Source organism: Dermochelys coriacea, chromosome 2 (genome assembly GCF_009764565.3).
Source record: "Dermochelys coriacea isolate rDerCor1 chromosome 2, rDerCor1.pri.v4, whole genome shotgun sequence".
NCBI classification, from domain to species: domain Eukaryota; kingdom Metazoa; phylum Chordata; order Testudines; family Dermochelyidae; genus Dermochelys; species Dermochelys coriacea.
Window position 1 is genome coordinate 205,485,667 of NC_050069.1, and position 24,228 is coordinate 205,509,894.

A 24,228-nucleotide genomic window follows, 5' to 3' on the forward strand; every position below is an offset into this window, starting at 1 on the left:
GGACTGGAGATGGCTAAATCCTCTCCTGCATGGAAGAGTGTTGTGGGTAAAGATCCATATGAAAAAAAGTCCTCTACACATTACAGAGAATGTTAACATCTGGCCCCTTGATTGCTATTGTTGCTTTAAAATGTTACAGCTCTTAACCTTCTGGTGTTGTAGTGAATAATCTTTGCAACATATATATAATAGCATATGAATTGATATGTTTTACCAGTATCCCTTTCAAATATAACTTTATGGGAGTGTGTGCTTGAAGAAGTTTGCACTGAAATTCAGGATCTCAGAAGAAAGCTTAATAGTCCCAAAGTGGTGTTTTCTTTTGACTTTACAGAAATGTTTTGTAAGTTTACCAAGCTACCAAATAGCTTTTGTTAGGATGTAGAAGTTGGTTTTGTACTTGCAGAGCTACTGGTGACTAGCCTAACAAACCTATTGCATAGACATTACTAGAGTCAGCCAATTACATAGAGGAAGGGGATATTTCTTTAGCAATTCTATTGCAGTAGTAACAGTGGAGAAATCACACTAACCTTTATTTCCATCCAATCAGTGGTATGATTCTCCCTTAATGTGTCCATAACAAAAAGTTGCATATGGTGCTGATCTGTAGTAATGAACCCTACCAGTTGCCTGAATTTCTCCATGACTGTTTGAATGGCTCTTTTCTTGTTCTGAGGTTTGGACAAAACCAGATAAGGAAGAAGAAAGCTCTAAACAAATGAAGGCAACATAAATGTTTTGAAAAGTAGCTGGAAGAATTTGATGAAGAGAAAATTGTCGGTGCTAATGCCATGATCTTCTAGTACTATCCTCTGAAAAAGAAATGATGTCTACAGACCCCTGGCAAAGTCTTCTAGTTTGTAATATCAGGAAGCTATAACATTGGATTTATTATTGAACAAATGTTTGATTTATAATTAGTGTATTGTCCGATGCACAACAATGAAAGACACAAAATTATTCCTTAAAGCACATAGGGTGAAATTCAGTTGTTACATGTAGCTAATCAGTTACCCCCTTTGCATAGCCACTGAAGACTATCACAATGTGATGTTGTAGTGATTAAGTACACCACCTCCACTTTTCCCAAGTGCACTGTTCTATATGGCCATTGGATCCCTACACACTCTCCTGATTTTTTTTTTCCTCAGCATGTCTTTTGGGGAAGGGTTGGGGGTCATTAGCCCTTTAAATTTGGCAGATACAGCCTGCTCTAGTCCTGAAATGGTCATCTGATATCCAACTGCTCCTTGTTGCATTGCCCTGTCTCCTAACTGGTAAGAATTCTTAATTCCTGTTTTACTTTCCCCCTACTTTTCCCTTTCTTATTCCTGAGTAGATTGTAGGTAATTGACTGTACATGTGTAACCAAGGGCAGAATTTGCTCTGCAGAACCTTTACTACCAGTGGTGATGTACAAGTTGGAAAGAACTCTTCTTGACTGTCAGAATTTTCCCTTCAAGTGGGGACATCTGGTCACCCTTCTCCCTAACCTGAGTGCGGCAGCGCCGATGCACAGGGTAAATGTGAAGTCAGCACTCTCGATTTGTCTAAGTTTACAATGCTATGGCGGCACAGCTGCAGCTGCACCACTGGGGTGCTTCAGTGTAGACACTTGCTACAATGATGGGAGGGGTTCTCCTGACACTGTAGTTAATCCACCTCCTTGCGAGGTGATAGAATTCTTCCACTGACTTAGCACTGTCTACACCGGGGGTTAGGTCTTCATTTCTGCATCACTAAGGGTTGTAGATTTTTTTTCACTCCTGAGAGAGGTAGATAGGCCAATGTATGTTTTCAGTGTAGTCTTTCCTCCCCAAATCAGGATGTTCTAAGTAGCTATGTTGGCTGTCTATATAAGGCAACAGCAGCCTACGGTACCACCCTGCTCATATTGAAGTCAGTGCGAATTTTACTAGTTACTTCAATATTAACAGGATTGGGCCCTTAATGAGACCTGGGGTATCCTACAGTAGCTGTAAAAATGCACCATTCTCCCTGTATACTTATGCTACACGTATATGAAATTCTGTCATTGCTTTGATACCCAACAAAGGGTTTTCTTTTTTTCTTTTTCTTCTTTTCTTTTTGTATGTATTTGGCCTTTGTCAAGCTTATTGCAAGGTAGCCAGTTTAATAAAATGTAATGACAATAAACAGCCAAGCTTGCCTATGCCTTAATACTTTCCTTTCCACTTAGCATAGAAACTGTGCCTGCCTGCAAGAAAGATAAGAGGGAGTAACTTCTAAGCCAATAAAATAGTTTTGTATTATATTCTTGTCAAGTTATTTTTCTAACTTAGTTTTTGTCTAGCTCCATTGCCAAAAATAGCACTGATGGTAAAAGTGTCCTTAATATTAGTAGCAGTATGACATGCCAGTAAAATCTGACTTGATTTCACTGAAATAAACCAACTAGCTTCTTTTTGTTTATAGCTCCCAAAGAGCTTTTAAATATCTTTTTGTTTTTTTGTTTTTAAAAAAAACAAACCCAGAGCATTACTTTTTCTTTAATCAACAGATCTCTTGGCTGACTCTACATTTTGTTTTCATGCTGAAGGGGGAAAATATTTTCCTGGCAGGTTTAGAATGATTTTTCTGTTCTTTTCTTTTGGAGCCAACATACATTTTTTTCACAAATATCTGATCTGACATAATACTGTACCTGGAATTTCACACCAGAAAGAGTTGGAAAACATATTTACCATAGCAAGCACTTGCAACTAGGTTACAAGCCCTCCAGCAAAATATGAAAAGCCAAAAGAGAAATTTAAGGGGGGCGGGGAGACATCATTTCCCATAGGAAAGAAAGCAGTGAAATGTTTGCTATCTATGAAAGCATTTCAGAGTCCAAGTGATGGAATGCTGTATAGACATATGTGCCAACCATTATCTTTGAAAATTATCTCAACAGTTTGAAATCCTGTTAATTAAAAGATGATGATTCTCAGTGTAAGTGCATGGAACAGTACAAATGTTTCAAATTGATGTGACTCAAAGCAAAAACTGAATGCTGCAAATAAAAATACACATTTGCACTGTTCTGAATTTATGAAAGACTTTGATTTGATATAAGCCACCATCTCACCTTTTTGGCCTTACCAGTGTTTTCTTTCAACATTTTAATTTTAATTTAACATTTTCATCAAAGCTTGAGTATCTCCAGTCAATTTGGTTGTCCAGATGTGGAGTGGATTTCCTATGTACTTCTAGCATGAACAAAATGTGATGTCTTTTTTGCCTGGAAGCCAAAGAGGAAACATTTTCAAATTCCAACCAACTTTGGCTTTCAAAAAGATTGACTAGGATGTGTCTTGGAAAATTCGTAGGCCTCAGCAGACAAATACAGCTTCCTTGGTATATATGTCAGGTCATTGTTCTGCAACTGAAAAGCTGTAGCTTTGTCTGTAGCAGTATGGACATTCACTGGACGCTGCCATTCCTAAGTATGCGTTCTTAGTTTTGTATCGGCTGCAAAGCACAGTAAACTATATACAAAGGACTTTAGTGTGCTATTCATAGGCTTTCTTTACAGTCCTATATGTCTGTATTTCTCCTTATGCTTGACAGAGATTTATATAGTGTTTGTGGTGCTAGAAATCGAAATCCAATGCCTGGATGGGACAGAGGGGTCCACCTTCTAAGATTTTTCCACTAAGAGGAGAACTCTGAAACGTACAACACAGTGCAGTAGCTAAATTATTCATGGCCCCTTTGGCATTCAGATAATCAGGAGCAACCTGTTGGTAAGCTTCACATTAGCCATGTTGAATCTACAATGTGACGTGACTTTGGGAATAATCTAAGCAAGTGCCACAAAGGACAGGCACTCCTTGACCACCAGTGTGTGTGGAGCCCAGGGGTACTTTCAGTTGTCACTGCCCCCTGTGTCTGCTGTGCAGAAATTTGGGGTCACCACATCAGTAAACATAGATCCCTTACACCTTTCTCCAGCAAACCCTGTAGGGGGCTCTTCTGCACCAGGGCTGAGCTCTCCTTCACAGTTTTCTGGGGGTGCAGTAGTCTCCTGTGGAGCCCTCAATCAATGCCTTTCCTGCCATGCAATCCAATGTATGGCTTAAGTAAAGGCCCTCCATAGCTGGGTGAATTTCGCTCTGATAGAGACAGCCACTATATGCAGATCAGTAAACAAGATCACTAAGTTTTACATTATATTATAAATTCTAGTGAATCCCCTGTTTTTACTATACAGTGGTCTTTGTTTGTTATGCTGTATTTGTATGAGTGTCTGACCAACAGTTTCTGAGAATTGAAAGTGTGAAAACAACAAATAAAGAAGTTATGAGGGAAAACCTGCTGCCTTTATTTGAAATCTGCTCCCAAATCTGCGGCTGGCTAAACTTCACCCAGATGTTATTATGTGGTTATGGATTTTGGATGTTCATTTTGCTGACAGTGAAGCCAACACACACCCATCCTGCAAATGATCTGCTGGGAGAAAAACAACTATGCTCCATAGTTAAGTACAAAATTCAAAATAGAGACATAAGCCTCTTTTGGCACAAGTCTGTACTCCCTCTAGACGGTGCTCCTTGTGGGAAGAAAAAAAATCAGGGGCTTTGTGTAATCCTGCAACCTAGGACTGAGTTGGCCCATAACACAAAATAGCAATAAGCCGGATGAACGTTACTCAATCATCATTTTCTTTCCCCATCCCCGTCCATCCTAAGCTTCTTGTTTCTTTCACATTCCCTTTCCCTTTAGCTGCCTTTCTCTTTCAACACTTGTGTACTTTTGTTCTCTAGTCAAATGAAGGAGAGGAGAAACCTTTTTGTTTTATAGTAATGAAGGGTTCTGGGACTCTGTTCCTGCTAGGCCTGAATGGGAGAAGCTAGGCCTGAATGGGAGAAGCTACGTGAGAAATAGGACACTGCTGTTTGTTAGGTATTGTGTGTGTGTGTGTGTGTGTGTGTGTGTGTGTGTGTGTGTGTGTGTGAAAGATCTGAAGCAAGGAACAATCACAGGATGTTTGGTTTCATTAGAATCTTTTGGATAAGATTTAAAACAGAGCTTCTGGCCTTTGATGATCATTAAAGAGCCAGCCTAAAGCATTTTTTGCCACAACAGGGACGTTCAGCCAATATTCTGGCCAAATTCCAATTATTGTCTGTCTGGTCTTTCATCTGGATTTGAAATACTATTTTCCTGGAATTCTGTTCTAAGTTGTTACAGATTGTAAATATGGGATATTAAAAGAAGTATCTGTGCTTCAGTGGCAGATTATATGATTCCTGTTTATCCAGTGCATGAAGTATTTTGGGATCTTTTAGGACTAAAATGTTGGACTTGATTCACTCAGAGTCTCTGCCTAGGGTGACCAGATAGCAAGTATGAAAAATCAGGATTGGGGTAGGGAATAATACTGACAATAAGACAAAGCCCTGAATATTGGGACTATCCCTATAAAATTGGAACATCTGGTCATCCTATCTCTGCGAGGAATCATATTAACAAGATACATGTTCCTATGCAGGTGAATTAGAGGGAGATAGGGCTTCAGTATAATTGAAACAGTTATTAGGGAGATCCAAGGAAATGCTAATGCCCCTCAGAATGCACACAACTCTGCTTTGATCCAGCCTTCTAAAAGAAGTTCATTGCCATTCACTGCTTTTACATCTAATTTCTCTTCAATATCTAACAGTTCTTCAATGGGTCTTATGTCTAGCTCCAGGAAATGGTTCTCTTTCCATTTATTATCATTGATTCCTGAAGCACCTGTGTCCCATAATGCCATTACTTTCTTGTGGGGATAACAGAGCAAACATTTTTTCCAGTTAACTTGGCCACTCTTCCTTGCTGTGTGGAAGCACTTATGATAAAACGCTGGTGAACCCCAGAATTGGGCAATTCATTGCTATTATTCTCCATGGCTCCCTGCAGGATGTGACATACTGTGTTTTCTACAGTGCAGCATCTGACAGTTTATCTACAGTTCTTGCTGATATCCTGAATAAAGCATAACCTGTCCAATGATTTCTTCTTTCCTCTGGCAGCAGGAATAAGTATCTTGGGACTTTTCCTTTAGATTGTTGTGTGAGCCTCCTGTTTCCCAGTTGCTGTGGTTGATGTTGCACATGGCATCCTCTTGCTTCATACAGCAGTGATCACATCCTTGATTTGTGTTGCCCCATTCACGTTTGTCCCAAATATGCCCCATTTTGACAGCATCTCTGATAGCCTTTTCTTTTGTCCTTTTTTTTGGGGGGGAGTGTGTGTGTGTGTGTGTGTGTGTATATATATATATATATATAATATATAATGTGTGTGTATTTCTATATATATGACTCTATAGACTAGTGATTAGGGCACTCGCCTGGGAGTGAGGACACCCAAGTTTTAGTCCCTTCACCAGTGACTAATAATTATTTATACAAAGTGGAACAGTTTCAACAGGCTAGATTAAGGGACCCCTGCCCAGACTTTCCTATAGTCCAATGACTAGGGTACTGCCCTGTAATATAGGAGCCCCAAGTTCAAATCCCTTCTCCACATCACACAGAGGGGGGAATTGAATCCATGTTTCCCACATCCCAGATGAGTGTCCCTAGCCGCTGGGCTAAAAGTTATAAAGTCAACACCACCTCCCCTCCAATCTTGTGAATGGAGCATAAAAAAATCTGGCTGAAACTATTTGAAATTGTCGAATTCATGAATAGTTTTGGGCTGACTGGATCTGCATGTCTTTTTCTTTTCTTTTTTGCAAATACGCTACTTGTATAAAAAAAAATTGCCCAGCTCTGTTTGAAAGCTGTTTCTATTCCCTATCTCAAGCAGCAAGATTTCAATCTGTCTCTTCAAATATGTCCGACAATAAAGAAAGCACAAGGATGGTGTGAGTTGGCTGCTTAGTGGAGAAGGTGAGCTAGTAATGGAAGATAGGAAGTCAAAGCTGCTCGATACCTATTTTGCTTCAGTCTTCTCACAAAAAAATAACGTGACCAGACGACTAGCAAAGTTACCATAGATGACAAAGGGGAAGGGATGCAGATTGGGATAAGTAAAGAACACGTCAGATCTTCTTACCAATTGGAATGAATTAAAATCAGCAGGGCCAGATGCTGTTCACCCGAGGGTACTGACAGAATTAGCTGAAGGAACCTTGGCACCACTGGCAATAATATTTACAAACCCATGGATGACAAGAAAGGTCCTGGAAACTAGAGACGGGCTAATGTAGTGCCCATCATTAAAAAAGGGGAAAAAGGAGAAGCCAGGGAAGTATAGACTAGCCTGATTTCAATACCTGGGAAACTACTACAGCAATGTATAAAACATTGAATTTGCGAATACCTGGATGATGAAGGGGGGTAATCATTAGCAGCCAGCTTGGATTTATCAAGAACAAATAATGAGTGGTGTCCTGCAGGGATCGGTTCTGGGTCTAGTTCTGTTCAATATCTTCATCAATGATTTAGATAATGGCATAGAGAGTACATTTATGAAGTTTGAGGATGATACCAAGCTGGGAGGGGTTGCAAGTGCTTTGGAGGATAGGATTAAAATTCAAAATGATCTGGACAAACTGGAGAAATGGTCTGAAGTAAATAGGATGAAATTCAATAAGGACAAATGCAAAGTACTCCACTTAGGAAGGAACAATCAGTTGCACACATGCAAAATGGGAAATGACTGCCTAGGAAGGAGTACTGAAGAAAGGGATCTGGGGATCATAGTGGATCACAAGCTAAATGTGTGTCAACAGTGTAACGCTGTTGCAAAAAAAGCAAACATCATTCTGAGATGTATTAGCAGGAGAGTTGTAAGCAAGACACAAGAAGTAATTCTTCTGCTCTACTCCGTGCTGATTAGGCCCCATCTGGAGTATTGTGTCCAGTTCTGGGTGCCACATTTCAGGAAAGATGTGGACAAATTGGAGAAAGTCCAGAGAAGAGCAACAAAAATGATTTAAAGGTCTAGAAAATATGACCTGAAGGAAGATTAAAAAAATTGGGTTTGTTTAGTCTGGAGAAGAGAAGACTGAGAGGGGACATAACAGTTTTCAAGTACATAAAAGGTTGTTGCAAGGAGGAGGGAGAAAAATTGTTCTTAACTTCTGAGGATAGGACAAGAAACAATGAGTTTAAATGGCAGCAAGGGCAGTTTAGGTGGGACATTAGGAAAAATTTCCTAACTGTCAGAGTGGTTAAGCACTAGAATAAGTTGCCTAGCAAGGTTGTGGAATCTCCATCACTGGGGATTTTTAAGAGCAGGTTGGACAAACACCTGTCAGAGATGGTCTAGATAATACTTAGTCCTGCCATGAGTGCAGGGGACTGGACTAGATGACCTCTCGAGGTCCCTTCCAGTTCTATGTTTCTATGATTCTATGCCAGACTAGCTTGATTTCCTTCTTTGAAAGGGTAACTGATTTGGTAATTGATTTGTGGAATGTGGTGGATATAATATACCGGGACATCAGCAAGGCTTTTGACATAGTCCCACATGACATTCTGATAAATAAGATGGAGAAAGGAAGGCTTGACAGAATTACCATTAAGTGGATACTTAATTTTTTAATAGTTACTCTTTGTTTGTGGTGATTTAATAGAATGATGTTGGATTGGAGGGAGGTCTCAAGTGGGGTTTCACAGGGATGTTGTTTAACATCTTTATTAGTGAGCTGGATGTAGTTATAGAGAACATACTGATCAAGTTTCCAGATGACGTGAAGGAAGGGGGGTTTGCCAATACTTTGGAGGATACAGCTAAAATTCAGAGGGATCTTGATAAATTGGAGAACTGAGCTATAGACAACAAAATGAAATTCAACAAAGACAAATGTAAGGTGCTACACTTAGGGAAGAAAAACAAATGTACAAATACAAAGTCAGGGATAACTGGCTTGGCAGTAGCACTGCTGAGAAGGATCTGGGAGTTGTGGTTCTTAACTACAACATGAGTCAGCAATGCAATTCTGTTGCAAAAAAAAGCAAATGCAATTTTAGGTTGTATGAACAGAGGCATAGCATGCAAGTCAAGGGAGGTGATAGTACCACTCTATTCAGCGCTGGTTAGGCCTCAGCTGGAGTACTGTGTCCAATTTTGGTCACCAATGTATAGAAAGGATATAAAGAAACTGGAAAGGATCCAAAGGTGAGTGACAAAGATGGATGGAATGCAAGCGATATGAGCAAAAGCTGAAGGAACTGGATATGTTTAGTTTGGAAAAGAGGAGATTAAGGGAGGATATGATAGCAATCTTCAGATACTTGAAAGGCTGCCATAAAAAAGATGGAGAAAAGTTGTTCTGTTTTGCCACAGAGGCCAGTACAAGAGGCAATGGGTTCAAACTACAGTATTGCAGATTTAGATTAAATCTCAGAAAAACTTCCTAACTGTAAAAACAGTAGGACAATGGAACAGACTGCCTAGGGAGGTTGTGGAAGCTTCTTCACTGTAGGTTTTCTAAAGGAGGCTGGATAGCTATGGATGGTTTAGACACAACAAATTCTGCATCTTGGCTAGGGGTTAGACTAGATGAGCCTTGCGGTCCCTTCTAACCCTATGGTTCTATGATTTTGTGTCCTGTTCATCAACACTCCTTTTAAAAAGTCCCAGAACAATTTATCTCAGTGGAACCTCCAAATTTGCTGCCCCTTCAATGACACAATTTGGCTTATGAAGAAGAACTGTAAACCAGTGGGCTAACTCACTATCACCAAAGAACACTTTCCAGCCACAAGGTTTTAATTCCTTTTCTTCAGGGTTTCACTTTTATTTCTTCAAAACAAAATTATTTAACACAAGTTCAGCATCTCAGTCATGTCCCTCTCCCCTGACCCAGGGTCTTCTATCTACTCCCTGCAATTCTTAACTCCACAGACTATCTGCTTAGGAGTCCAGGCAAACCTCTCTGCTCCCTTCTCTATCTCAGCCTGCCCCATTTGTTACACTGTGCAGAACGTTCACCTGAGAGTCCTATCTAAACAGTGCTCTTTCCCCTGACCCAGGGACTTTTGCGGGTGCCTGCCTGAGTAACTTGTTGACTTTGATGAAGATTAGGTGAGCTTCAAGCTATTACCTGACACCTAGCCTCACAACATCAGCTGGGAGGCAGCTTTTTATTCACAGGAGGGGGGTTAAGCCCAACTCCTTTACTTGTTCTTTGAATTCTAACTTTCCCTATAAGTTTCCTGCAGACCAAGTCCTTCCATTCCCAGGCTATGTGCTGACTTTCTAACACAGCAGCACATACTGCCCCCAGGGCCTATTCTCTATTTTAAGGGGGCAGTTCCTGCTCTCATTATCTTATATCCCTACAATACAAATAAAACAACAAACATGTTCGAACTAGGATTGCCAACTTTCTGATTGCAGAAAACTGAATACCCTTGCCTGCGCCACCCTGCCCCTTCTCCGAGGTCTTGCCCCCCCCGCTCACTCCATCCTCCCTCCTTCAGTCACTCACTCTCCCCCATCCTCGCTCACTCGCTCATTTTCACTGGGGTGGGGTACAGGAGCGGGGCGAGGGCATTGCCTCGGGGTGCAGGCTCTGGGGTAGGGCTGATGATGAGGGGTTTGGGGTGCAGGAGCAGGCTCTGAGCTGAGGGGTGGATACAAAGGGGTTTGATGGGGCTCCGGGCTAGGGCAGGAGGTTGGGGTGTGAGGGGCTGAGGGTGTGGGCTCTGGTGTGGGGATGGGAATGAGGAGTTTGGGGTATGGGAGGGAGCTCAGGGCTGGGGTGGGGTGTTGGGGTGTAGGAGGGGGAGTGGGGTGCGGACTCTGGGAGGGAGTTTGGGTGTGGGAGGGGTCTCAGGTCTGGGGCACGGGAGTGGGCTCCGGGAGGGAATTTGAATGTGAGAGAGGTCTCGGGGCTGGGGCAGGGCGTTGAGGTACAGGAGGGGGTTCAGGATATGGGCTCAGAGCGGCGCTTACCTCGGGGCGGCTCCCCAGAAGTGGCAACATGTCTCTCTGGCTCCGAGGTAGAGGCGTGGTCACAGGGGCTCTGTGTGCTGCCCCTGGCCACAGGCACCGCCCCTGCAGCTCCCATTGGCTGTGGTTTCTGGCCAATGGGAGCTGCGGAGCTGTCATTCGGGGCAGGGGCAGCGCACAGAGCACCTGTGGCTGTGCTTTCACCTGGGGAAATGCTGGAGGGAAATGCTTACCGCTTCTGGGAGCCGCGGAGAGCCAGGGAATCTGCCTTAGCCCTGCTGTGCCACCAACTGGACTTTTAATGGCCTGGTCAGCAGTGTTGACGGGAGCCACCAGGGTCCCTTTTTGACCAGGCATTCCAGTTGAAAACCAGACATCTGGCAACCCTAGTTCAAACACCATAAGAAATTATTACTCAATATAAGCAATATGCATTAACTTCTAAAATTGTCTATTACAGTGTTTTCGCATATGTTAGCAGAGCTGAATCTATCCACCATAGAAATGTCTTTGATATCACTGGATAGATGATTTTCACACAACTATCTTTCACAAGTGAAAACAGTTTCATGTGCAAAATATGCAGGTCCAAGTTTTAGAGACCAGTTTGCAAACTTGGCCAATATACATTGCAAAACACTGTCCAGACCAAAAGTGTTTTATAAACAGAATACAGTGTTAACAATCTATTTCTTCTGCATTTGTTCTGTTTGCACAGATCCCACCATAATAGGATCTTCGTCCATGTCTAAGGCTCCTAGGCACTCCAGTAATACAAATAATAAATAATGATACAGGTCAGTCTGATACAATATCTGTGTTCTGGCTCTGATCATGTTTGGCTTATTCTTTTGAGGGGCTGCATACCCCAGTGCTCTACAAATGCAGCATGTGAAAGATATTTTTAATAGTCAGATTCAGCATGTTAGTGTTCGAGCCGTCTAATCTGGTTGCACTGATGCTTTCTTTGAGCAGTTGAACAGGTTTCAGAGTAGCAGCCGTGTTAGTCTGTATTCTCAAAAAAGAAAAGGAGTACTTGTGGCACCTTAGAGACTAACAAATTTATATGAGCATAAGCTTTCGTGAGCTACAGCTCACTTCATCGGATGCCGATGAAGTACTCCTTTTCTTTTGTGCAGTTGGACAGACACCATTCTGCTGACCCCCTCTAGTGTTCATCCTATCAAACAGCACAGCTAAGAGGTTCATGTTTTTTCTTGAACTATCGCCTCCTCTTTCCTTGAATAGTTCTCTAAAAAGGCAAGATCACTATAGCTGAATGCGGTTGTTGCCCTTGGCAGCCTGAGCCAATTGCAAAGGGAAATAACAGTGATCTCATATGCTCAGTAACTCTTCTTTTTGACCTTTTTCAGGGAAAATGACAGAAATGTGTGTGACACAAACAGCCTTGTGGCAGCATGAGAAATTTGGTTCTTTTAAAAAAAAATGAATCATGCAATATGCCGAGATAGGCTGAAGGAAGGAATTTTTAAAGATTCATTTTCAAGGCTAAGATCCAGCTAAGGCATCCGCACTTCATAATCTGCTCTTAAAAGCTATCAGCTTCATCCAAACTGGAACCAAAGAATGAGCGCCTTTTGGTTTGGAGTCTGCCCAAAGCCAAAACAACAATTTTCAATTCAGAAATTCAAATCCAGCAGCCCCCGTCCCCTGCAATATTCAGATGATTTTGGTTTGAAGTTCCTATGTTGGTACACCTCTAATTATACACAAAGGAGGAGGAATTACAACTCCTGATAGTAACAGATGATAAAAGGATACCATCAGAATTTTTAAGCCTAACAGTTAATGATCTGTGACCCTGGTTTATATAGAAGGTTTTAGCTTTCAAGATTCTAATTGGAATGATTTGTATTGTTGTCCTTAAACCAATCTCTGTTGCAATGTCATTCTTCTAATGTTTTTTTTAAAAAAAACAACAAAACCCTCAATTTGCTTTGTGTACCTGGCCAGAATAAACAGAACATTTGTGCTATTACACCAACATGGAGGAAGGAGAAAGAGTCCCCAGAGCTTACACAGTTCCATCACCTTCGCTTTTTCTCTTTATGGTAAAGTAGCAGTAAATTTTTTTTTTTTTTTTAATGCTTGATTACTATTTGGAGTTAAGCCCATGGGACAAGAGTTGCCTTAAATCCTGCCTACATTTAGGGTCTGGCTGTGCTTTCATTTCAACCAGGAGTTATTTAGAAGTAATTTGAGTAAAGTCAGGGGAGATACAGCAGTCTAAAGCCAATGTGAGATCTGAATCAGGCCGTTGAAATAGAGTTTGGAAGAAGTTACAGAATTAGGGCGCTATCCATTTGAACATATCCATGGCTTTTGGTGTTGCAAAAGGCCTAGAAAGTATGAGATTCTATTTCTGTAGCAGCTTGATTTATTCAAAGGAAAGATTTCCCTGCCTCAAACACGCAAGTGCTAAATAAGTAAGTTCAAAACAAAGCTCTCCTTCATGGCTGTAATTTGGGAAGTCACCTGAGATGAACTGCATGCAAACGAGCTACCCACATTTTGTGTTCAAGTATTTTCTATCTTGCTGTCTTCACAGCCCCCCTCACTTGGAGATGTGACTACATGGATCCATCCGCTTACTTGTGATAGTGGAAAAGACCAGAAGGACTAGTATTGCTCCAAGACTATTTTTGTGGGGACTGCATCTTGCATGTTTTCCATGTGGGAAGTTATACATACATAATGTCCAAAGCAATGGAATGTGCTCCTGCTTTTATTTTAAATATCGGTTCTGCACATACTCAGCATTGCCAACTGCAAGCCTTCAAAAACCATGAGGCAGGCCCCTCAAAATCATTAAATTGGCTTAAAAATACAGTTGGGTTACTTTAATTTTCTTTCTGGCTTTTTGAGCCAGAAAGGTTTAACCTTTTCAAGATTTTCTCTACAACTATAAGGGCTAGAAACTTACTTTTAAAAATGAAACCTGACATTCTCACATAATCACATGACTCCAAAAGCTGGGGCTTTAAGAAAAACACCAAATATATTGTGATCCATGATGAAATCACATAAGTGGGTAATGCTGCATTCTCTACATCTGCCTGGATTCTGGTTCAAGCTGAACAAAGCATTTCACTTGAGATGAACGTTGTACCCTATCTAGATTGTGTAGTGTAGTTCTGTTGATAACTGTAAACAACTGCTACATACTACCCCATCCTTAGAGGTGGCTGCATTTCAATTATTTTCATATATAACTTGTAAAGCACTCTTGGATCCTTTGACATGAAAGATGCAATACAAATGCAAGTGAATTATTAATTATTATTATTCATTATTCTGTACCTCCCTCTAGAATCCATTAGCAGAATTAGCAGCTTGAATGGCGACTACAAAAAAAAAATCAGAGCACATGTCAATAAGCTTGTCGTTTTTGATCACAAGTAATCTAAAATAAAATTTGCCAGGGTTTAGTTGATTTTTTTTTTTTAAAACAACAATATTCTTTATTGCTACAATGATGTATGAAAAAAAATTCTTTGGTTTCAAGGAAGCTTTCTGAAAACCTCCGAGTATGTCACTGAGAAATCCGGCAATGGGAACATGTATGCAACTTACCAGCATACAAAATGCAAGGACAAGAAACACAGTGAAATTTAAAAGGCAATAGATTAGACAGATGGCTGAGCAGAAGCAGTTTGCATTGCCATGGAGAAAATCCTGATGCAATCCTCAGCAATCGATTCTCAAACTAGCAAGAGTGGGCTGCTATGCAAGCTTCAGAGTAAGCCGTGGGTATGTTGCAGTATGTCTGCTTCCGATGAAACAGTGGTGTACAGGGTAAGCTATTTCGGCTTCCTTGCAGGTGAAGGAGGGGGACTGTCTATGGAGTTTGGTCTGCCATTTGGTTTTGGTTCATCAGTCCCTTTAGAACACATGGCAAGATCTCCCTCTGTATTTAAAGATCAGTGTGTATGTAATGTCACTTCTACCTTGGAAAATTATGGTTTTATTGGGTGCAGAAGGGGGTACAACAGATCAGTCAGTATCTTTGAATTCCTACCTCCCACTCTGTATTTAGCCTCTGTTGTGGAGGAAGGTCTCATGTTCCCCATCTGCATCCCCTATGGCAAATTACGGAATAACATGACTGGATTCTAGAGGTTCCTTTCTATTTTGCCATCATTCTAGGATTTGTCTACATGCAGAGTTGCAGTGCTATAACTAATGGTGTGATTTTAAACCAATTTATTGGACTTCCCCCTGAAGCGGATCATGCAACAGAAAGTTTGTGGATTTTGCCCTCCTTGTTTTGTCCTTTAAGAGAGGGGTTGGCCCTAAATAAGGACAGCACCTTGGTCATGGCTGCTCGGTTGAGCCTTTCTTGAAGGGAGTTCCTCACTGCAGAGGGGTCTCTGTGGAAAAGATAAGGAAAGGATCATTATAAACTCAGCTGTGTATAGACTCCACCCTCTCCCCTTGCATGGCCACCAGGGCAGTTTCCACAGGGTCTAGCAGAAGGGTGGAGAGGACTACTGGTAGGCTGAGCCCTCCTCGTATGCAGGAGGGGGCAGACAATTTTCCCCTTAGTGGTTCTAGGGGAAACAAAACTTAAATAGGGGAAGTGAATGAAAGGGCTCTAATCACATGGCAGATACAGCCTCTGTTAACATTTGCTTTCCATGTAAACAGAGCATGGTTTGTGTTCATGGTTGGCAGAGGACTGGGATTCAGGGAGCTGAGTCAAATTCTTGGCTCTGCTGTTGAGTCCCTCAGTGACCTTCAGGAAGTGATTTAACCATGTACTCAATTCTGTTAGGCACTGAGCATATGCTGAGAGGTGCTGACAACTCTGCTCCTATTGAAGTTTAGGGTTCTTATTGCATCTCAGCAAGCATTCAGTCCTTCACAGGCTCAGGCCCTGCCCTATGTAAAATAACACACTTGAATGTGGCTCCTTGCCTTGTAACTGCATGAAAGTGGAATTCAAGAACCCCTGGCTGTTGATGTCATCAGCAAGTAAGCGATTTGAGTGCCTGCTAGGCAGATGTGTGGGAAAGCCTGCAATGGAGGGCTGAAATTGTACCAAATTTCGCTTTACTGAAAGAGACTATAACAGAAGCATTCAGAACTCACATTGTGAAACAAATTACAGGCTAAAAGAAAAGGAGTACTTGTGGCACCTTAGAGACTAACAAATTTATTTGAGCATAAACTTTCGTGAGCTACGTGAGCGTTATCTCCTCCCTGGGCTGTAAACTGACAAACCTTTAATTCTCTGGAATAAAAGGGCTTTAGAGAATTAATATGGTACACCTTAGGCTTTTGGTTTGAGGCGGGGAGTGCTATGAGATAATTAACAGCTCCCAGGCGCTCCTGGACCATGAATGGCCCTTCCCACGATGCTTCCATTTTATGGGCCTGGAGCACCTTTAAGACCATGACCTGGTTCCCTACTTTGAAGGAACGCTCTCTGGCATGTTTATCATACCAGGCTTTTTGCTCTTTTGAGCATCCTGTAGGTTTTCTTTAGCAAGGGCTAGAGAGGTTCAGAGGGTGTTTTGTAGGTTGGCTACAAAGTCCAGAACGTTAGTTCCTGGAGAAGGTGTAAATCCCTCCTATTGCTGCTTCACCAACTGTAATGGCCCCTTAACCTCATGGCCATATACAAGTTCAAATGGTGAAAAACCTAAACTGAGGTGTGGTACAGCTCTGTAGGCAAAGAGCAACTGCTGCAACACTAGGTCCCAATCATTGAAGTGCTCATTTACGAATGTACGTATCATGGCCCCCAAAGTTCCATTAAACTTCTCCACCATGCCATTTGTTTGACGGTGGTAAGGAGTGGCAACCAAGTGATTTTACTTCCCAAAGACTTTCCATAGTTCCTGCCAGGAAATTAGTTCCTGCATCTGTGAGGATGTGGGAGGGCCAACCTACCCTGGCAAAAATGTCTGCTAGTGCCTGGCACACACTTTTAGCCCTGGTGTTGCTTAGAGCTACTGCTTCCAGCCATCTGATGGCAAAATCCATGAAAGTCAGTATGTACTGCTTTCCTCTGGGTGTCTTTCAGAAAAGGACCCAGAATATCCACAGCTACTCGCTGAAATGGAACTTCAATGATGGGGAGTGGCTGGAGAGGGGCTTTGACCTGGTCTTGAGGTTTCCCCACTTTTTGGCATACCTCACAAGACTGGACATAGGTAGAAATATCCTTGCCCATTCCCTCCCAGTGGAATGACCGCCTCAAACAGTCTTTGGTCCTGTTCACCCCAGCATGGCCACTAGGATGATCGTGGGCTAAGCTCAAGAGCTTGACCCGGTACTTAGTTGGAACTACCAACTGTTTCTGAGGATGCCAGTCTTCCTGGTGTCCACCAGAAAGAGTTTCCTTGTATAAAAATCCTTTTTCTACAACAAACCTGGATCGATTAGAAGAGCTGAAAGGCGGTGGGTTGCTCCGTGCTGCCATCCAAGCTCTCTGGAGGCTTTCATCTGCTTCCTGTTCGGTGTCAAACTGTGCCCTTGATGCTGGAGACATCAGTTCCTCATTGGTTGGGGAACCTATACTTGGTCCCTCTGGAAGCGATGTAGGAGATGGGGCTGTTTCCGTTGACTGTGAACCGCTCTCCACTGGTGCACTATGTTGGGGTTCAGGCTCCGGCTGAGCCTCTTGTGTAAGGTTATCAGCTGCTGCCGGTTCTGGTTCTGGAACTAGCTCTGTCTGGGTCTCTGGGACTGGATCCACTACTGCTGTTGCAGATGTTGGCCTGAGGTCCGGGTCCATTACCTAGGACCGGGTCCTGGTAGAAGTTTCCGGAACAGAGCTAGGCATGATGGCTTGTTTAGCCTGGCTGAAGTTGACCATTCCCACCCTCTTGGCTAGCTTGATTGGCCAAGTCTTCCCCCAAGAGTGTGGGAATGGGATAATCATCATAGACTACAAACGTCCATGTTTCTGACCAGCCCTTGTACTGGACAGTCAACTTGGCTGTAGGCAAATTGAAAGAGTTGGACTTGAAGGGTTGAATTGTCACTTGGGTCTCTGGGTTGATTAAATTGGGGTCCACTAAGGAAGCATGGATAGCCGACGCTTGTGCTCCAGTGTCCCTCCACGCGGTGACCTTCTTCCTGCCCACACTCACAGTTTCCCTCCACTTCGAGGGTATCTGGGAGGTATCTGGGCCTAAGGACCTCTGGTGTGATTCCAGTGCAATGAACTGTAATCTATTGGGGTTCTTGGGGCAGTTGGCCTTTACATGCCCTGGCTCGTTACATTTAAAACATCGTCCAGCTGACGGGTCACTGGGGCGAGGTGAGTTGCTGGAGAATGGTGTGGCAGGACGATAAAGTGTCTGGAGAGTTCCTTGGTGGGTAGTTGGGGCCTTGGGCTGCCCCCGGTAGTAGGGTGTGGTCTGAGGTTGTCCCTTCTGGTATCCGCTCCAACTGCCACCAGTTTTTTTCTTTTCTGTCACCTCCACCCATTTGGCTCCAATCTCCCCCGCCTTGATTATAGTTTTGGGCTTCCCATCTATGATGTATCTTTCTAATTCCTCAGGAACACCCTCTAAGAACTGCTCCATTTGCATTAGGAAGGGCAAATCTTCTGGAGATTTAACACTTGCTCCTGATATCCAGGCATCCCAATGTTTCACAATGTGGTAGGCATGTCAGGTAAATTACACATCTGGTTTCCACCTTAGGGCTCTGAACTGCTGACATGAATGCTTGGGTGTTAGCCCCATTCTGACTCTCACCTTGGTTTTAAACAGTTCATACTTGTTCATGTGTTACTTAGGCATTTCAGCCGCCACCTCAGCTAAGGGTCCGCTGAGCTGCGGCCTTAGCTCTACCATGTATTGGTCTGTAGAGATGCTGTACCCAAGGCAGGCCCTTTCAAAGTTTTCTAAGAAGGCCTCGGTATCATCGCCTGCCTTGTAGGTGGGGAACTTTCTGGGATGGGAAGTGGTACCTGGAGAAGGATTGCTAGGGTTTCTTGGTATATTCTGCTGAGCCTTTGCCTTCTCCATCTCCAGTGCATGCTTCCTCTCTTTTTCCTTCTCCTCCAGTTCTTTGTCCCTTGCCTCCATTTCTTTTTCCCTTGCCTCCATAGCTCTCCTTTGGGCAACCTCCCTTTCCTCCTCAGCATGCTTCCGTTCTTTTTCCTTTGTCTCCATAGCTCTACTATGTGCAGCCTCTTTGGCTGTTTCTGTTTTGGGCTGTGTCATGTTTGCCTCTCTGTTTTTAACTAACTTTACACCTGAGAGTTAGAAATCAAACAAACAAACAAAAAAAACCTCGGCTTGTCAAATTTTGCTGTGCTGTAATATACCTATTCTCTGATAGTGATTGTCAGCCTACAGAAAAATCCTTTTTAAAAAAAAAAACTAACCTAACACCTTTGTCTCCATGCAAATAGACAGAAAACCCCTCTAGTTGCTCTTAGGTTAAAAAAAAAAACAAAAAAAAACAACTTCAGGTCTGTGAAGACTTGTGAATTTCCCTCCAGGAGGTTAACTACCCTGCCTTTAGGTAGAGAAAACTCCAGCTCACAAAAGACAATTCCCTTTTGTCTTTGCTCTGGCCCCCAAGCAGAGACAAAAAAAACCTCTAACTGCTTTCAGCTTAAAACCTGCTTTCCAGCAGCCCAAAGGAAAAAAAATATTTCCTTTTAAAATCTGTGCTTCTGGTTCAAAAAAATCTCAAATTGATCTCAAAATTATTTCAAGTTAATCCCACTGCTCTGCCACCATGTCAAGGTTCCTTCCCCACTCTGAACTCTAGGGTACAGATGTGGGGACCTGCATAAAAACCCCCTAAGCTTATTTTTACCAGCTTAGGTTAAAACTTCCCCAAGGTACAAACTATTTTACCTTTTGCCTTTGGACCCTATTGCTGCCACCGCCAAGCATCTAACAGATATATAACCAGGAAAGAGCTTGGAAAGGTCTTCCCCCCAAAATCCTCCCCAAACCCTACACCCCCTTTCCTGGGGAAGGCTTGATAAAAATCCTCACCAATTTGCATAGGTGAACACAGACCCAAACCCTTGGATCTTAAGAACAATGAAAAAGCAATCGGGTTCTTAAAAGAAGAATTTTAATTGAAGAAAAAAAGTAAAAGAATCACCTCTGTAAAATCAGGATGGTAAATACCTTATAGGGTAATCAGATTCAAAACATAGAGAATCCCTCTAGGCAAAACCTTAAGTTACAAAAAGACACAAAAACAGGAATATACATTCCATTCAGCACAGCTATTTTATCAGCCATTTAAACAAAACAGAATCTAATGCATATCTAGCTAGATTACTTACTAAGTTCTAAGACTCCATTCCTTTTCTGTTCCTGGCAAAAGCATCACACAGACAGAGAGAGCCTTTGTTTCTCCCCCACTCCAGCTTTGAAAATATCTTGTCTCCTCATTGGTCATTTTGGTCAGGTGCCAGCGAGGTTATCCTAGCTTCTTAACCCTTTACAGGTGAAAGGGTTTTTTCTCTGGCCAGGAGGGATTTTAAAGTTGTTTACACTTCCCTTTATGTTTGACATGCCCCCCAAATCACAGATAGGGTGAAACGCTAGCTGTGATTTCTTCCTGGAGCTCTAGGAGAAAACAGAGTTAATAAGACACATGTACCTCTAAATGTACTACCAAGTATATAAAGACTAACAATATTTTCCACATCTCAAGGACGATTTGAACCAGTTGATTCTGGGAAACTTTCACGGGAGAGTGCATCAGCCTCTTTGTTAGAAGCTCCTGAGATGTGTTGGATGTCGAAATCAAAATCTTGGAGAGCTAAACTCCACCGAATAAGTTTTTTGTTATTTCCCATGGCGATATGAAGCCATGTAGCGCAGCATGGTCAGTTTGCAGGTGGAAACGCCGTCCCCAAACATATGGGCATAGCTTTTCCAGAGTGTAGACGATAGCATAACATTCTTTTTCAAACAAAGACCAGTTGCTTTCCCTCTCAGACATCTTCTTGCTGAGAAACACTACAGGGTGGAATTCTTGATCTGGTCCTTCCTACATTAAAACTGCTCCCACACCACGCTCAGACGCATCTGTGGTTACTAGGAATAGTTTGTCAAAGTCTGGGGCCCTTAGTACGGGGTCAGACATGAGTGTCGCTTTAAGCTGGTTAAAGGTCTTCTGACACTCTTCGGTCCACTGAACGGCATTTGGCTTTTTCTTTTTGGTTAGGTCAGTCAGTGGGGCGGCGATTTGGCTGTATTGTGGTACAAATCGCCTGTAATAACTGGCCAAGCCTAAGAAGGGTTGGACCTGTTTCTTTGACTTTGGACAGGCCACTTTTGGATAGCATCCATTTTGGACTGTAGTTCCTTGACCCACCTGGTGTCTAAGGTAAGTCACTCTGTTTAGGCCTATTTGACACTTCTTAGCCTTAACAGTGAGTCCTGCCTCCCTTATGCGCTCTAAGACTTTTTCTAGATGTTCCAGGTGTTCTGCCCAGGAATGCAAAAATATGGCCACATCATCAAGGTAGGCGACTGCATATTCTCCTAATCCCGCTAGGAGACCATCTACAAGTCTTTGGAAGGTGGCGGGTGCATTCCGCAGCCCGAAAGGGAGTACGTAAAATTGATACAACCCGACGTGTGGTGAAGGCTGACCTTTCCTTTGCGGATTCATCTAGTGGAACCTGCCAGTACCCCTTGGTTAAGTCCAAGGTAGAGATGAACTGGGACCATCCCAGTTTCTCTAATAGTTCATCTGTGCATGGCATTGGATAGTTGTCTGGGCAAGTTACAGCATTTAGCTTACGGTAGTCCATGCAAAAACTGCTCTGGGAACTAGAACCACTGGAGATGCCCATGCACTGCCAGAGGGGCGGATTAGACGCATCTGTAACATATCCTGGATCTCCCGTTCTTTAGCAGTTTTAGCTTGAGGAGACACCCGGTAAGGTTGGACTTTAATTGGGTGAGCATTACCTGTGTCAATGGAGTGGTATGCCCGTTCAGTCAGTCCTGAGGTGGCTGAGAACGTCGGCGTGTAGCTAGTGCAAAGCTCCTTGATCTGCTGTCGCTGCATATGCCTAAGGGTCATGGAGAGGTTCACCTCTTCCACGCCACCAGCACTCTTCCCTTCATAGTAGACACCTTCAGGCCACTCAGCGTCATCTCCTCCCTGGGCTGTAAACTGACAAACCTTTAATTCTCTGGAATAAAAGGGCTTTAGAGAATTAATATGGTACACCTTAGGCTTTCGGTTTGAAGTGGGGAGTGCTACGAGATAATTAACAGCTCCCAGGTGCTCCTGGACCATGAATGGCCCTTCCCACGACACTTTCATTTTATGGGCCTGGAGCACCTTTAAGACCATGACCTGGTCCCCTACTTTGAAGGAACGCTCTCTGGCATGTTTATCATACCAGGCTTTTTGTTCTTTTTGAGCATCCTGTAGGTTTTCTTTAGCAAGGGCTAGAGAGGTTCAGAGTGTTTTGTAGGTTGGTTACAAAATCCAGAATGTTAGTTCCTGGAGAAGGTATAAATCCATCCCACCGCTGCACAAAAACAGGAATATACATTCCATTCAGCACATCTATAATGCAAACTCTGCTTTCATTGAATTCTATGAGATTCAGCTGGTATGAATGAGAACAGAATTTGGCCCCATATTTTCTACACCACCTAGTCCCAGAAGTAGAGAAAGGAGGAAAAAAAAAAAGAGGGTGTCAGCCTTGTGTGAATTTTATTTTTTTTCACTTTTTTACATTTAGGCTAATAGTACAAATTAACAGCTGTTTCATGTGTCTTTCTTATCTGAGGTGACCTTGGAGCCATTTCACTTTGATGACTTTGTCAGATCTGAATGTATACAAAAACTTCATGAAAATTTACTTTTTTTTCCCCTGCATTTTTACTTAGTGGAAATAAGGGCAAAGATTAAAAATAATTACTCCTCTATAGTGTAGCATTATGAAGAATGTAATTAAGACAGGGAAGTCTAGAAGAGCAGAATGGAGAAAAATTACGCAGTATTTAAACATTAAAGAAAATCACAAAACTAGCTAAGGGGAAAGAACGGGAATAAATTATACATGGATTACATTGTCAGAGTTATTCAGAATTTGTAGCAATTGAGCAGACTAATTCAGAGACTTATGTGAAAGTGTCTTAATAGCACCATAATTGACACTGTGTTAACGTTCTTTTCTTCCATAAAGCACCAGGCCTGGTTTGTATCACAAGGAACATACTGCATGGCTGTATCGTACAGTATATGTGAGTCTCTTCGCTTTGGCAGATAGTGAAGAACGATGGCACTATAATTGCTCCAGATAATGCTCTCTTTGCTACAAGACAGTGCGGGCAGACATATCGAAATGTTTGAACTAGCACTAAGTTTCAGAGTGGTAGCCGTGTTAGTCTGTATCAGCAAAAAGAATGAGGAGGACTTGTGGCATCTTAGAGACTAACAAATTTATTTGAGCATAAGCTTTCCAGGGCTAAAACCCACTTCACTGGATGCATGCAGTGGAAAATACAGTAGGAAGATAAATATATACACAGAAAACATGAAAAAATGGTGTTGCCATACCCACGATAACGAGAGTGATGAGTTAAGGTGAGCATTGCTTGCACATGATGGCACATATCACATTTTAGTTGGGGTTTGAGAGGTTTTCGTTGGGGGCTGAAGAGGATGGCTAGTGGCATTCTGTTACTTTCTTTGTTGGGCCCATCTTCAGCCCCCAACTAAAACTTCTCCAGCGCATCATCAAGGATCTATAACCTATCCTGAAGGACGATCCTTCACTCTCACAGATCTTGGGAGACAGGCCAATCCTTGCTTACAGACCAGCCTCCCAACCTGAAGCAAATACTCACCAGGACCACACACAACAAAAACACTAACCTAGGAACCTATCCTTGCAACAAAGCCTGTTGCCAACTCTGTCCACATATCTATTCAGGGGACACCATCATAGGACCTAATCACATCAGCCACACTATCAGAGGCTCATTCACCTGCACATCTACCAAAGTGATGGGTGCCAGCAACACCCCTCTGCCATGTACATTGGCCAAACTGGACAGGCTCTGCGTAAAAGAATAAATGGACACAAATCAGATGTCAAGAATTATAACATTCAAATACCAGTTGGAGAACACTTCAATCTCCCTGGTCACTTGCTTACAGACCTAAAAGTCGCAATACTACAACAAAAAAACTTCAATAACAGACTCCAACGAGAAACTGCTCAATTGTAATTAATTTGCAAACTAGACTCTATTAAATTAGGCTTGAATAAAGACTGGGAGTGGATGGATCATTACACAAAGTAAAACTATTTCCCCATGCTTATTTTTTTCCCCTACTGCT

The 24,228-nt window shown here is 42.5% G+C and overlaps 1 long non-coding RNA gene across 2 annotated transcripts; it reads right to left on the bottom strand.

Moving 5' to 3' along the window:
- Positions 1 to 271: 271 nt before the first annotated feature.
- LOC122458959 lies at positions 272 to 15,449 on the bottom strand. 2 transcript variants are annotated; one of them, XR_006279334.1, is made up of 4 exons: positions 15,230 to 15,449; positions 5,920 to 6,218; positions 3,106 to 3,244; positions 272 to 674 (listed from the first exon to the last, which is right to left on the bottom strand). It is a non-coding gene; the product is annotated as an uncharacterized LOC122458959 (long non-coding RNA). The 2 variants fall into 2 exon arrangements; XR_006279333.1 differs by having other exon boundaries at positions 3,092 to 3,244.
- Positions 15,450 to 24,228: the final 8,779 nt, after the last annotated feature.